Source organism: Fukomys damarensis, unplaced genomic scaffold (assembly GCF_012274545.1).
Source record: "Fukomys damarensis isolate Sample0158 unplaced genomic scaffold, DMR_v1.0_HiC HiC_scaffold_1, whole genome shotgun sequence".
Lineage (NCBI taxonomy): Eukaryota > Metazoa > Chordata > Mammalia > Rodentia > Bathyergidae > Fukomys > Fukomys damarensis.
In genome coordinates this window covers 68,033,354-68,046,593 of record NW_022900913.1, presented here as the reverse complement: position 1 = coordinate 68,046,593, position 13,240 = coordinate 68,033,354, and the positions used below count along the sequence as shown (strand labels likewise).

The following is a 13,240-nucleotide window of genomic DNA, read 5'->3' as shown; positions in this document are numbered from 1 at the left end:
TCTCTCTCTCTCTCTCTCTTTCTCTCTCTCTCTGTCTCTCTCTCTGTCTCTCTCTCTCTCCCTGTTTTCTGTTGTCTATTTTTTATCTTGCTCTTTATTTACATTTTGGGTTTTTTCTTCTATGACAGGCCATGCAGTGTTTAAGCTTGGAGGGATCCAGAGCTGGGATGAAGGTGAGGCAGTTGCTGCCCCTGCCCCATCCCTGCTTCAGCCCTCTGATGCCCCTTAGTGTGGGCAAGCTCCTAGCTGGCTGCCCGTGCTCCAGAACCCTCTAGACTCCCTCCTGCCCCTGGATATGAACAGAAAGGCTTTCAGCTGAGCCCGGAAGCCGTCCATGGGGGACTTGCTGGGCTCCACCCCTGCCCCTAACAGCCGTGGCCTACCACCCACCTCACCATGAGCGTCCCTTCCTGCAGACCCACCAAAGCCACTGGGCTATGCCTGGCTCCCACCAGCCACGAGGCTGAATTGTCCTCTTTCTCTGCTGGTGCCAGCAGCCGGCTGTTGCACCTGTCCCAGCCCCCTCCAGTGCCCTCAGGACACATCAGCTGGGCCCTGTGCTGACTCTGGGTCCTGTCCATGTCCCAGCCCCGGCCCCTGCCAGGCACACAATAGGTGCTTTGGAGCTGTGTGTGGGTCCATGGGAGGGCAGCTTGGCTTCTTGCTGGGGAGAAAATGACTCCATGACCAGAGGTGTTGGTGGGAAAACCAAGCCTCCCGCACCAGGCTCCTCTTAAGCCCCTCTCTGGCTTGTGAATTTCATGGTATTATTTTTCCATTTTCTCTAAGCATCTGTTACTGTGAAAATTTTCATTATCACTGGCACAGCTCCTGTCCTTCCTGGCGGCGGCAGGAGGCCTCTGCCTTCTCTCCCCATCTGCTCCGTGGCACCTGGGGGCTGCGGTGGGCACTGTCCCTGGGCCAGCTGGGCTCCTTCTCAGAAGCCTTTGGGAGCCAGCTGCCCCTGAGCCATCCCCTGAGCCCATGAAGGCCCTGCCATGATTTCCCTGAGTGCAGTGGGTCAGTCTGGGAAGGCTGGCGTTAGGGCCCAGCCTGCACCTTGCCACCTCCTTCTCCCAAGTGTATTGCAATGGGTTTTTTTCCCCCCTTCTCTAAGAAGCTGTGTTACCGTGATGGCCATCAACACAGCAAGGAGGTGTTAGAAGCCAGGCCTATGAAGGGGCAGCAGGCGGAAGCTGGGCTGGGTGTCCTCCTTGCACCTTACCTGCAGCACAGCACCCGGGTTCCCCTGGGGCTGGCACACATGGACATCCCACCCTGCTGGCACAGCCTGGCCCTCACTCCTGCAGGACTTGGGGTTTCCTTGTGTGTGTCAGCTTTTTGTTGCTGGGGCAAAATCCTGACATGCATAACTTATGGAGAAAAGGTCGAATATGGCTTATGGTTTCTGAGTTTTCAGTCCATCTCCCTTCCCAGTTCTTCCCCTTGATAGCCACTTCCTGTCCTCCATGCCTTGAGCTGCTTTCTACCACCAGGCCTTTCTGTCAGGTCATTTCTTCTTTGGAGCTGGGCAGCCCTGGACTAACATGTGAACCAAAATCAACTCTGTTTCTTTAAATTGGGGGTATTGGGTATTGTGCCTCAGTGACAAGAAAATGGCTAAGATGGGGGGTACTCTGCCTACTGGAGGCATCTGGTCAGTATTTCTGCTGGCCCACACACTAGGGGCAGGCCAGAGAGCAGAGGGCTGCATCCACACACACTCACCTGGCCAGGTAGTCAGAGGAGACAGGAGTGGGACATTCTTTGGATTCTCTCCTTGGAGATGGGACCCCAAGGTGGTGGCTACCACTTATGGCTGTTAAGTGTGGCCAACTTGGACTGCCCCAGGGATGGTGACCGTGGGTGGCCTGGGAAGAGTCACAGTCACCTGCTGCCTGGAGACAGCTGCATGTCCAGACCCATGTGTGAGCTGGGGACAGAGAGGTCCTTAGGGAGCTCAGTCTAGGGGTGACAGAACACTGAATAATCAGTGACACCCTTTGCTCTGCAATCACATGTGGGGCTTAAGTAGGAGTGACTGGGCCAGGACTGGGGCTGGGCTGCTGTCTTGTTTTCTGGGAGGTGAGAGGGAAAAGATGATCATGAACTGGCCTTGGGGGTCAGGGAGGCTGAGCAGCCTTGGGGCCTGGCTGTCCTCAGATGGCTAAACTGCCTCCTGGTACCCAACAGGCTCAGAGTGGTCTGCTGCTGAGAGAGCAGTGTGGTCTGAAGGGCCGCCAGGAGGATAGACCTCTGGGAAGGCACTCTGATCCTATTGTGGAGTGTGGGGGATGCTCTTGGTGATGCCAGGGACCACGAGAGAAGCATTGTTTCCTGGAGCCCCAGGCCCAGACATGTGGGTGTATCTGGCTTTTCTGGAAAAAGAACAGGGACAGCTGTGCTCTCTGGAAGTGACTGTGATGTCCCCACTCTCCACCCAGGCCCGGACATACTGCCATGGTTTGAGTACAGGTTGTCCCTGAGGGCCATGTGTTAAGATGTGGTACCCAGGGTGGCACTGTTGGGAGGTGTTGTGGACTTTTAGGAGGTGGGGCCTGGTGGGAAGTCCTTGTCTTGGTGGCATGACCCTGAGAGGATGTGAGACCCCAGCGTACCTCCGCTTCTTGGCTCCTGATGTAAGCAGTATGTGCCACATGCTTCCTGCCACTGACATTTGGTTCCCTCCACAGAAGCTCAAAGCAATAGGATCACCCAGTCTCAGAGAGAAACCTCCAGAACCTTTTCTCTGTATGTTCATTGCCATGGCTGTTTCACTGTAGTATCATGATGCTGACTCACACACACTGAGTCGAGTTTCCCTCCCACCCCCACTTGGCTGTGTCTCTATTTTTTGTGTGTTTTGTTTTTTTGAGACAGACTTGCTGTGTAGTTGGGCTGGCCTTGCACTTGTGGTGATCCTCCTGCCTCAGCCTCTCGAGTGCTGGAATTACAGGTGTGTGCCACCATGCCTGCCTCGACTCTCTAAAAGCAGGCTCCCCTCCAAGTAAGCTAAATACTGGCAAGAGAAGATAACCCTTTTTGGAGCACTTAGCAGTACTGAGGGCTGTGAGGTTATGAGGGCTGTCCCTGTGCTCTGGCAGGGGAGAGACTGAGGCTTAGTGGGGAGTCCTGTGACCTGCTTGAGGGCACACAGCTGCCTGCATCCTGGAAGGTGCTCTCAACTTCTTTGTCTCAGGCAGCTCAAAGTTTGGTCCTGGGCTCCCCTGTGGTTTTAGGCCTTGGGCCTCTGCCCCATCCCTGTTGTCTGGAGTCAGGTAGCAGCACTCCCTTTCCAGGGAGCCATGGCCCCAGCGATCAGGTTGGGTGGCCCTGGTGTGGCACCTGGTGGCAGTCAGTGACCTGACTCCCTAGTCCTCTGTGCTGTATGAGGGACCAGGGGCTGTTACATTGTGCCCCTTTGGAAGTGTGGCCACAGCCCTTTTCTCCTTGTTCTCTAGATAGTGCTGGAGCGCTTGCATGGTTACCCTGAGAGGCTTTTCCAGGTGGACGTGGGTGTCCATGTTGGGGTGTCCCGTGTCACTCTGTGTCCACATCCTGGGTACCGCTGAGCCCACAGAGGGTGTCTTTGAGCCAGATGTCCGTCACTGTCCTCTCCAAGCTGGATCTGTTCCATGGCCTTGAGCCTGGAGTTGTCCTGTCTCTGATCCCCCCAGAGCCAGCCGTTTCCCACTCTGCTAGTTTGTGACATTGCTGCTGCTCCTGGATCCCTAGTGCCTGGACAGTGCTTCCTCCTCCCTGGTCACCTGAGACCCCAGCTCACATGTGTGGGGATTGGATCTGGGCCAATTCCTGTAGGCTCTGAAGTCCAGGCTGCTCTTCCGCATCGTGCTGCCTGGGGTTACCCTGTTCTAGGGCAGCATGACTTTCGTTGCCTCAATCAAACCCACCCTATTGATTCTCTGGGTTTTGAGGTCACCTTGTAGCAGTGTTGTTTCAAGTGATTTTCTTAATCTGCATGTGTCTGTGCTTTCACTAACTCATTCCATAGATTTTGAGGGATCAGAGGAGTTCGAAGGGCAGAATAGAGGAGGAAGTAGAGCATTTTAGGGAAAGGGAACCAGCATGTGCGAAGGTAGGGATGTGATAATGAGCACGTGAATGACATGAACACAGAGCATGGGGCATGTGGAGGTCAGGCATAGACTGGTGCCGTAATGGTGGGTGTGGGATGGTGGTGTTTTCACCAGCTGGAGTTCGATTCCCAAGCGGCCAGGAGCATAGCAGAGGTGCGTTTGGTGTGAGCTCCGAACTCTTTTTTTTTTTTTTTTTATTGAGTTTATTGGTACAATCTGGGTATACAATACAGTTACATTCATCATTGGGGTTATGTACCTTTACATAATAGGTCTTGATTCTCATATTTTCCCCTTGTCCCTGCCCTCCCTTCACCCCCTCCTCCCTTCCCCATTTATAAACACTTTATTTCAGTTTCTCATATTATTTTTCCTCTCCCTTATTACCTTTCCCTCACCCTTTCCACTTTCCCTACACCTTTAGCCCTTTACTTCCTATTTCACATTATTAATTATCTCATTAGGATCCTGTATACTATTACAGTTTTTCAAACCAAAGAACCTATTCGGTATTTCAGTTAAAGAAATCTCTGTATGAACATTAAAAATAGGGAATCCTAAAATAAAACTAAAAAGGAAAGTAAAAGAGAAAAGGCAATGATGTAACATTAGAATAATCCTTAATTCTGGAGATGAAAATGGTCCCTGAACATATTTAAATTGCTTCTTGCTCTTATAGTCTTATCTTATTCTTTTTTTCATTATTTAGAGAATACTGTATTAGTTTCTGTAATCAAACCCACGTAGTTATGACCTTACATATTTGGTATGATGTGTTACCCCTGTACACATGGAAAAAAAATAAAAATAAAAAAATTAACATTTCTAGACCAATATGGCTGTCCATTTCTGTACAATGCCAACTCAACACAGTAAATTGGGATGACTTTTTCCAAAGTTGGCAGCACTGTTAAAGTTTCCCAAAATTCAATTTCTATATATATATATATGTATATATATATATTTATATTTATATAAAAAGACTAATAATAACAGTATGTTATACATCGATAGCAGCAACAGCTTTTCCAGGTTCTGCAATCATTTGAACAAAATTATAGACATTTAGCACATTCCATTAAAACAAAGCAAAACAAAAAACAAAGAGAAGAATAATATCCAGAAAACAGCTAAGTTCTGTTGCTGTTGTAGTACCTGGCACCATTTTTTTAATTAGCATCTTAATCATCATCTGGAAAGAGAACATTCTAGAGTAATATCATTAAATGTAGCTCTGATAAAGCACAGTCCCTACTATGTATCATAAAGCAGGTGTAAGATATTTTACATTCATAGAGGTATGATACAGTACCATCCTACATCAATAATGCTAGAATCAGTTTTGGTTTGAAATTTACTTTATCTGCAAATAAGATTGCTACCCCTGTTTTTTTCTGAGCTCCTGTCCCATGGAGAATTGTTTTCTGTCTTTTCACTTTCAGTCTGTGGGCTTCTTTTTGCACTAGGTGTGTTTCTTGTATTCAACATATTGTTGGATTTTGCTTCTTATTCCATTCTGCCAGTCCATTTCTCTTGATTGGTGAATTGAAGCCATTGACATTGCTGGTTATAACTGATATGTACTGACTTATTATTGAGATGTTATTGGCCTTTTGTTGACTCTTTTTTCTTTTTCACCTTCTCCTCTTAATTTCTTGCCTTGCCTATTTGATTTGCTCTGTTGGGCCTCATGGTGTTGTTGCCTTCATTGTCTTTTTCTAGGATCTTGTTTAGAATTGCTTGTAGTGCTGGTTTGGTATTCATGTAGTCTCTCAGGTGTTCTTTGTCGTGGAAGTGTCTTATTTCCCCATCCATTTTGAAAGAGAGTTTTGCAGGATACATCAGTCTAGGTTGGAGGTTGTTCTCTTTTAGTACTTGAAATATCTCATTCCAGGCTCTCCTTGCCCCAAGGGTTTGTGTTGAAAAGTCTGCTGTGATTCTGATGGGCTTTCCTTTGTATGTGATTTGTTTCTTTTCTCTTACTGTTTGTAGCATTTTGTTCTTCTGTTGGGTTTCTGGGATCTTGATTATTATATGTTTGGGTGTAGATTTTTTTTTGATTGTAGCTAGTTGGGGTCCTATATGCCTCAGTTATCGAATGTCAAATTCTTCCCCTCTGTTTGGGAAGTTTTCTGTCATTAATTCTGCGAACAGCTTTTTAAAGTCATTTGTATTTTCTCCTGCTACTTCATGGATTCCTATCAGTCTTATGTTATTCTTCTTTGCATCATCTAGGAGTTGTTGGATCAATTTCTCATGATAGCCTACTGTTTTTAAGAGACCTCTCTTTTCATGGTCACTGACTGCAACATCTGAGATTCTGTCTTCACATTCTTTTATTCTGTTGCGTACACTTTCAATGGAGTGTTTAATCTCCTGGATATCTGTTTGAATCTGTTTTATGGATGCCATTTCTTTCCTATGTTGGGCATTTATTTTTTCCATTTCTTTCTTATGCTGGGCCTTCATGGCTTCTCTCATGGTCCTGAGCTCATCTATATTTTTGTCAGTTTCTGCTCTAGAGTCTCGAATCACGACTTCCATTTTGCTCACTATCTCTATGGTTATCTGGGAAATTATTTCTGTTTTGAATTTTTCTAGAGCTCGATTGATCTGTTTTGTTACTTCCTGTGCTTTGAGTTCAGGGTGTCCTGGTGGTTCACTATCAGCCTTTTCATCCTCATTTGCCCTACTATTTGCCATTGGTGAACTGGAAGTCTGTCCTTGTGTCATGCTTAAGTGTTTTCTCATTTTTATTTTTGTTGTCAGACTGTCCTTGGTTTAATCTCTGGGTTATCACCCAAATCTTCCTTATATAATTGCACCCTAGCTTCTGTGTCTCTAACGACCCACAGACATTCTCATCTTCATAACATCAGAGAAAACAGCTCATCAAATCAACGGCATTGCTTACCCCAACTGATACAATCAGCAACACACTGAGATCAAGCACAACTTGGACACTGACTACCGGTGGTAGTCACTAGTCTATCACCCTTAAATCATTTGAATTAAATTGAAATCAAGAAGCAGTCCAGAACATGTCTGCAGTGAACAAAACTTCAATATAGTGTATTTACCATTTAATGGCTCAGACAGAGTGAGGTTGCAAATCCCCTGATCTCAGTTAGCTGATGGCTGAACCCCACGACGCTGACTGACCTTGGGCTGCAAGGCCCAGATTGAGTTCCCCAACCTTCTGAATGGTTGAACTCCACAACGTTCTATTACAGGTTTCCCACGCCCTTTCTTTAAAGATGTTCAAAGTTGGGAACTCAGAAAAATACCCTTTATGACCACCTCTGCCTCTGCAGAGTGGGTCCAAAGACTGGCACAGTCAGGAGGTCTGAGAGTGTGCGGGGTGGGGGGGCTTATGGGGGTTCAGGTGTGCCCGCGGGGCTACCTTCCTGGCGCTTGAGCTATGGCAGCTGGGGCGGGAGAAGGCGTGGCTCTCACTCCGAACTCTTTAGTGAGGCTAGAGGAAGGACAGCTGGAGCAGGGCGACTGGGGCAGGGTGGCTGGTGGGGTGCAGGTGTCCAGAGGTGGGGTGAGGAGGTGATCTCTCGAGGGGCTGTGGGAGTCCTGGGGGGCTCTCTGGGCTGCTTTTGAGTTTCTCTGAGGCCCTGGGCTCTGCACATGGCCTGGGATGCGATGCTGTCCTAATATAACTGATGAATTCCAGCCAGGGAGCTGAGTTCCATGGGTGGAGTAATAGAAGTCATTAACATGGAGCTGGAGAGCCATTAAATAAGTGACTGCCATTCCACCCAGTGCTCCCGGGCTCCCGGGGATCCCAGCCTGCAGGAGCAAGAATTGGGTTTGATTCATTAATTGGCAGAGGACAAGGCCCCTGGGGCCCCTCTGTGCTGCCTTCACCATGTCATCCTCCAGGTCTGCTCTGCACCCCACCTGCCCCAGCCGAAGCCCCTCTTCTGTAGGGCCCTTTGGGCTAGGCTGACCTTGAGGCCAAGGGAATATGGGAACTCCTGGCTGCAGGGCTTTAGTTGGCTGGATGTTGGCTGGTGCTGCTGCCAGGCCTGACCCAGGCGGCTTTCTCCCCACTGCTCCCTAGCTCTCTAAGCATGGGGTGCCCCTGTTGGGAATGGAATATCTGCTTTAAGAAATGGTCTCTAGCCTGGCAGGGTATGGTAGGATACACTTGTTATCCTGGCACTCTGGGAATCTGGGAGGCTGAGGTAGAAGTGTCACATGTTTGAGGCCAGCCTGGGCAGCTTAGTGAGACTGTTTTAAAATAAAATAAATAAAAAGGACCAGGGATGTAGCTCAGTGCAGAGGCTTTGTTTTCAGCCCCCAGTACCAAACTGATGAGCAAGCACACACCTAGCTCTCCTCCAAGTTGTGGGACCTGGCTTTTCTTTCAGAGGCTATAAACATGGAGAGGCCACAGTGTCTTGAAAGCTGCGTGTCTCATAAGATCTGCTGTGGTAGCGCTTCTCTTCTATGGCGGGGGCAGGTTGTGGGGTCGGGGGCCAGGGGAGTCTACACTGTTGATGGCTGTTGCGCATGTGCCATGGCCCAGGCTGGGGATCACGTGAACTAAAGCCCACCATGGCCTGGAAGATCAGGTGACAGAGATTCTCTGGGTATGATGGTCACACCCAAAGTACAGAGGGAGGTGGAGTGGGCGGGGCACTGGGCAGCATCCATTGGGCTCCTAGAGCACTGTGCTTGGGAGTGGGTCACACAGGGGCTCAGGCCCTGGTTGGGGTATGTGTCATTCTAAGGACAGCAGGCAGTGAGCCTGGTTTGGAGCAGGGCAGCACAGGCTGGCTGGTGTGTAGAGGAGACAGCATGCCAGTCAGGGCAGGGTAGATATGGGTCCCCAGGCAGGCATGGCCTTTTGGACCAAGGCGGAGGTGGTGGAAAGATGACAAATTCCAGATGTGTTTGGGAAGAGATGTCCAGAATGTGCTGGTGGCTGGTGCAGACGGTCAGGGGAAGATGGCTCAGGGCCAGGTGTGTGAGGGTGGGAGACCAGGCTGACCCCAGGAGTTTGGTGCTGGCCCCTCGAGGTGTTATGGCCTGACAGAGTTGAGAGTTGGGCAGGTGGCTGCTGGGGACCCAGGAGAGGCGTGGGCTGGGGCAGTAGCTGGGGAAGTTCAGTGGGGCTGGGGGTTTAATGCAGGAGGCAGATGCAGGGATGCTGAGGGCTGCACAGAGGAGGGTTTAAGGGGGTCTTGGTGCAAAAGAAGCAGGACTTGGGGACCCCAGAGCTCGGGAGTAGGGCTGAGCCTCAGGCGGGAGCAGCTTCTATCTGCAGCCCTCAGGACAAGTATGGATCGCGGTGAAGACTTTGAGGCAGGATGCTTAGGTGCTGTGATGATGGCTTCTGGGTCAATAAAGGGTGAAGCAAGGTCATTCCTTGAACTTGGGGCAGGAGCCTGGAGTTGGACGAGCACAGGAGGGGCCTGATAGTGAAGGGTTGAAATGGGTACAGTGGGGTTTGGTGGCACCAGGGTGCTGCTTTCTGGTGCTAACTCCAGGGGTGCAGAAGTAGATCAACCCTGGGTCAGGATTTCACTAGCTGTGGGACCTAAAGAAAGAGGGATCAGGAAGCTGCAGGAAAGTGATGGAGAGTGACCAGCAAGGACCCAGGGCCAGCAGGGCTGTGCTGGCAGGAGGGTGGGCTGGTGGGGCTCCCAGAAGCTGGAGAACTGGCTGAGGGTGACTGAAGCCAGTGGGGGACAGGTTGCTTGTCCAGCAGGAAGGTGCCCCGTGGGAAGCGTGGGACAAGTCCATGTGCTACAGGGCCAGAGCCCAGCATCGCCTTTACCAGCCTGGCCCCCCTAACCCATCATCTTGTTTACCCTCTCCATGTCTTAATAAAAGATGAAAAATATTTATTCTCCATAGATCAATAATTTACCTTGAGTTATGACAATACTAAATTTGGTCAATTATTCATTGGCTATAAAGTATTTATAAATGCTACCTTAATTTAAAGACTAGCCATTAGAATTCAAATATTCATAAAGCTTCTGCCAGTTTAAAGGAGGAAGGAAAGGCACAGATAACAAGGGCAACTGGGGGCACAGGCGCTGACAGCCACCAGGATGAGACATGAGGTGGACCCAGGGCCCTGCTTGTGGAAGCAGCACAGGGACCCGAACCCCCTTTGTGATGCCTGCAGAGGATCAGCCAAACTTCTTTAAGTTGGCAGAAGTGAAGCTGCCTTATCAGCTGCTCCTGCCTGGGTTCAGACTTAGTCTTGCCCTGTCCATCCTAAAGAAACTGGTCTCCAGGGGCCAGTTAACACCGAGGGGGCTTGTGACCCAGAGGAACAGAGGCTGCATGGGGAATCTTTCTTATTTATTTAATTTAGTTATTCTTTTTGAGATAGGCTGTCACTATGTAGTTCAGGTTGAACTTGAATTCATTATGTAGCCCAGGTGAGCCTCCTGCCTCAGCCTCCCTGTGGGAGCTGGAATTACAGGTGTGTAGCACCCTGCCCGGCTTGCATGGAGGATCTTGTCTTTTCAGATCAGGTTTGCAGGGGGATGGCTGTGCCTGGAGAGCCCACATCTGGGGCAGGCAGGGGGAGGGCCATTGAGTGGTAGCCAGTATCCTTAGCAGGTGCAGGCTCCATATGGTGATGTCCTCTGGTGTAGGCCTTCTGGGGCATTGTGACCCCAGCCTTGGCCTGGGACTTCTCTGGATGGCCCCAGCTCTGTGGCATCTGTCTGATCTCTAGCACCCACCCAAATGCAGACCCACAGTGGCTTCTGAGAGGCCAGCTTTTTCCCTGCTTGTCCAGGGAGGCTGAACTGGACCTATCCTGGGAACTTCTGTCAGGAAGGGCTGTGTAGGGTCAGCTGCGATCCTGGCCCATCTCCCTCTCTTCTCTTTGATGGCTCTTCAGGGCCTGTGGCCTGGTCCTGATGCTGTTTGGCTGTGTGCCTTGGGCACTGCCCTCTGTGTGCTTGGGTTTTCTCACCAGGGGATCTGAAAAGCTAACTTTGGTGAGTTAGGGAGCCTGCTGCTGAGAGGCAGGTCTGCAGTGGACAGACCTTCCTGCTCCTTGATCTCAGCACCTTCTCCAGGCAGCAAGTGGCTGCATGGCTGTGGGTGGGAGCTGTTGGTAGGCTGGCAGAATCCCAGGCCTCCTCTGCTTGGCCCCCCTGGCACATGAACAGCCTCTCTCCTCTCCCCTCCCAGGATGCTGTTGACTGACTGGAGATTGCTGTGGCACTTTCCAGGGCCAGAGCTTGGGCAGGGGCTTAAGCTGCTCAGCACCAGTCATCTCTGCCGACTTGTTTCCCTGCCAGCGAGCCACACACAGAGCCTTTCTCCACCCGCCAAGCCTAATCTGTGATTGAGAGAGAAACCATCTTCATGACCATGTATATTGGAGGGAAGGATAGATAACAAAAGCTCTTCTGACCTAGACAGAGGTGGAAATGCTTCTGAGCCCCAAGCCAGACAGTCCTGACCTGAGTTCCTCCTGCGAGCCAGGCAGCGGGCACAGCTGTTCACGTACAGAGCTTTCCGGGAACTTGGACTGTAACCACTGTCACCTGGGCCTTTGGACCACTGGCTTGTTTGATTAGGGAGGGACGGAGGGAGGGAGGGATGGAGGGAAGGAGGGAGGGAGGAAGGGGGGAGGGGGAGAGAGAGATAGGGAGACAGAGGAAGGGAGACAGAGAGAGAGAGAAGAGAGAAAGAGGGAAGGAGGGAGAGGGAGAGAGAAAGGGAAGGGGAGAGGGAAGCCAGTGAGCCATGCCACCCTTGCCCAGTGTGCCCTCAGGGGCCCGGCCCCAGCCCTCTTGACACAGTGAGGGTGCAAGTTGTATAACATCCCATCTCACACAACCTTGATTAAGCTAATAGCTGACTTGGCTTTGATCTGATGTGTTTTGATCTTATTATTTTTATGTTAGAAGCCTCTAAATAATCATTTCAACAGTGCCCCAATTAGCAGGCCATTCACAGTGGATTGAAAATTGACTTGCATTGGGCCTCTCCATTAGTGCCTGCCTGGGAAAGACTCATAGACTAATTGTCCACCCTGTCGTGGAGGAGGCCGGGTGGCTGTGGCACTGCAGGTGGCTGAGCCAGGGAGGATTGTATGTGCCCATGTCCATGGGAGGGCAGCAGCAAGTCCTGCTCATGGCCCTGGGTGTGACATGGTGGGGATGTTGAGGAAGAGACAGAAGCCCAAAGAGAGGGGTGGGAATGGGTCTGCTTGGCATTACTGTGCCCAGCCTGGCATGGGCATGTGCCATCCATGTGTTAAGCCAGTGTGCTCATGTCCCTGCTGGGCTGAGATTCTTCTTCCTGTTGCTAGAACACACAGGCTCAGAGATGAGATGTCTATGGCCGCTTGGCTGCTGACTGCGAGAGCAAAGTGGGAGCCGGGCATGGTGGCACACACCTGTTATCCCAGCACTCAAGAGGCTGAGGCAGGGGATCTCTGTGAGTTCAAGGTCAGACTGGGCTGCATAGTTTAAGGCCAGCCTGGATGACACAGCAGGACCCTGTATCAAGCAACAAGAAAAAAATATGCAGTCATAACTTGGGCCCCTGTTCCTATTGCCCCTCATGAGCTAGCAGCTGCCCCACCCAGTCCTTGCTTGCATCTACAGGAAACACACAGTGTGCCATGGCAGGTGTACCAGAAGGGTAAATTGAGGCTCACAGAGACACTGTGCCTTTAGAGCCTGGTGGCTGTGGATGGGCACTTGACTTGCCATTGTAGTCAGGTGGTGACTGGAGGGAGCAGGGTGGTGACAAGAGCCTGGCAGCCTGCCAGTTGCACAGACAGCACCTTAGTCTTGTGACCTGGCGTCCTTAGCCATCCTTCCAGGCAAGGGCTGCGGTTCCTGGGCCATTTACGCCCGATGATGTTCGGTTTATTTTATAAGATTGCTCTTAAAGATTACACAGGCAGCATCTTAGCATTAAAGAAGTTGTGTACAAAAGGAGAAAGAACAATCCATTCATCATCGCAGTGCCTTGGCTTTTAGTGCCTTTTCTTGCCTTTTCATAAGTGCTCTTCCTGTCTGGCTGTAATCAGCATGAGCAGATCATCTCGTGTCCTGGTGTTTCCACCCGATCACCTCTCAGAATGCTTCCTGAGTCTGACATCGTGAAAGGAGACCGGCAGCGGCTCCGTCTGGCGTGGT

General features: G+C 50.6%; 1 protein-coding gene across 1 annotated transcript in view; it reads left to right on the top strand.

The window, feature by feature from the left end:
• Grid1 (glutamate ionotropic receptor delta type subunit 1) overlaps positions 1 to 13,240 on the top strand; it is a 652,399-nt gene that overhangs the window by 98,190 nt on the left and 540,969 nt on the right. The window lies entirely within an intron of this gene.